This window comes from Crocodylus porosus, unplaced genomic scaffold, assembly GCF_001723895.1.
Source record: "Crocodylus porosus isolate Cpor-Errol unplaced genomic scaffold, CroPor_comp1, whole genome shotgun sequence".
In the NCBI taxonomy this organism is placed as follows: Eukaryota; Metazoa; Chordata; order Crocodylia; family Crocodylidae; genus Crocodylus; species Crocodylus porosus.
In genome coordinates this window covers 41887725-41889994 of record NW_017728911.1, presented here as the reverse complement: position 1 = coordinate 41889994, position 2270 = coordinate 41887725, and the positions used below count along the sequence as shown (strand labels likewise).

The 2270-nt window shown below is 55.3% G+C and overlaps 1 protein-coding gene across 1 annotated transcript in view; it reads left to right on the top strand.

Annotated features, from left to right (window-relative positions):
• Positions 1-1769: 1769 nt before the first annotated feature.
• Positions 1770-2270, top strand: part of MAP1A (microtubule associated protein 1A) — a 61162-nt gene continuing 60661 nt past the window's right edge. The window contains exon 1 of the mRNA XM_019533932.1: positions 1770-1880. The gene's annotated coding sequence lies outside the window, so the exon portion shown is untranslated. The remainder of the gene's footprint in view (positions 1881-2270) is intronic.

The window sequence follows — 2270 nt, the reverse complement described above, 5'->3', positions numbered from 1 at the left end:
GGCCGGCGGGGCGGGGAGGGGGACGTGTCCGCAGTGCCTCGGTCCGGTGCGCCCCCCGGAGCGCAGAGCTGTGCCGGGACACCCGTCAGGGCGCTGCCGGCTTCCCCGTGTGGGTACAACAGAGGACCGGCTCCCCGGCGCCCCCTCCTCCGTCCTGCGCGAGCTGATGGCGGGGTCGCGGCGCGCTCCGCAGTGCGGCCTGCTGCGACGAGCCGCAGAGCCGCCAACGATAAACTCTGTGTCCGGGGCGACTACAGGGTCTTCTTGCCTTCACACTGGACCTTTGCTGCCTCCCCTTGGGTTGGTGTGTCATGGGGCAGGTGCCAAGGGCTGGGCTGGCTGCCCTACCTGCATCTGCTCTTCCAGCCGTGCTGCGACGCTAAGGGCTCAGCCCTTCCCTGGGCAGTGCCCATTACATTATTCAGCTGAAAACTGTCTTGTGGACAGGGTCCCTGTGCTGCAGAGCCGGGTCTCTGCGGCCACCGGAGACGGGGGCCCTGTCCCGTCAGTGGGACGCCAGCCCTGCTCCAGAGGGTTGCAGGCAGGGCGTGGAATTTGGGTTTTTCCTGTCCTTCGTTTGGTGTTGTTCTCTTCTCCTTGTGTCTGTCGTGCCAGAGCTGACGTGCCACCATCCCTTGAGCTGGGGGGCAGCAGGAGGATGGTGTAAGAGGGCACAGTCAGCAAGTCCTGATGCAGCTGGAGCTTTGCAGAGACTGCAGTGAGTGGGCAGAGCTGCAGGAGCAAACATGATGCCACCTCTCTCCCCCAGCCTGGCAGGGGGCTGCTTCCTGCTGGGTGTGAGGGTGAGAGCCTGTGGCTTTGCCGTGCCCCCTGGCATGGGAAGCTCTTCCCCAGAGTCCTAAGGGCGACACTCCAGCAGGCTGTGAGGATGCTGCTTGGTCAGAGGAGCTGCAATAAGAAGGCGAGGAGCTGGCATAGATCACAAGGACTAAAAGCAAAGTCTAGGGGTCTTGGGGCTGAGGAAGTGACAGACTTGCTTGTGCTCTGGAGGGGGTACATGCTGCCAGGGTTTGGCTCTGGGGGACCAGTACCTGGCGGTACTGGTAATCCAGTTAGTCCAGTGTCCCATCTCCACCCCTGGCTCTTGCTGGACACTGGAAGAAGTAAAACCCCTGTTGCATTTTTGCCTAATCATAATCGGGCAACCAGTGAGTGGGTGTCGCTCTCCAGCTGGGCTTCACAAGCAGGGGCAACACACTTACTCCTCCCTGCCCTGTAACTCAGGGGCCCTCTTTAAAAGGGGTATGTGGAGCTTGACAGCCAGCTCCTGCCGACAGTTTGTGGGAGGTGGGCGCCTTCCTGGCACCCGACACTGGGGCTGCTGTGACCTCCTGCCAAGCCCTGTGGATCCCTCCATCACCTCCGTTCTTCTCAGCAGAAGATGGGTAGGGTCCACTCCTGGCCAGGCCTTTCCTAGCATCTGTTGAAGTAGGTTTTGGACTCTGAACCAGTTGGTCTCTCAGGTGCTGGCCTGTCTTGCCTTCAGACTAACACTGCTGACCTCTCTTCTTGGGTTGGGAAATCGTAGACTCACAGAAAATGAGGGTTGGGAGGGACCTTGGGAGATCACATCTAGACCAAGCCCCTGCTTAAAGCCAGACCATTCCCATCTGGATCATCCCAGCCAGGGTTTTGTCTAGCTGGGTCTTCAAAACCTCCAAGGATGGAGATCCTGCCACCTCTGAGTAACCTGTTCCAATGACTCGCCACCCTCCTCGTGATCATGTAATGAGGACTTTGTTTCCACTGGTTGGCAGGAATTCGCTCATGGGACATTGACCTTCTCTCGTGTGACTTGAATCAACAGCTACGACTCTTCGTGACCCGGCACCTTGCTCAGTTCTCTTCAGAGGTCAAAGGTCAGCTTTTTTTGCTCTCTCTTGGTTTTTGGGGGTTTTCTTTTTAATTTTTTTTTCTTTTGGGAATGGGAGTTGGTGAAAGCAGAAGGACAGCATTGTTACTAGTGTCTCCAGTTCAGATGCTAAGTTCTGCCAGTGCATTTTTTTTGTTTTGTTCAGGTTTTAGTAGATTTTAACCTGAACAGTGAAGGTTTAATCAAAAAGATAAATCTGTTGATACAAAGAAATGTAATCAAAAGTTTTAGATCTTGTTGGTGAGGCTAGAAAGGATTAGAAGCAATAAGGACAGGATAGGTGTGTGTGTGTGTGTGTGTGTGTGTGTGTGTGTATGTGTGTATATATGTATGTATGTATATGTGTGTGTGTGTGTGTGTATATATGTGTGTGTGT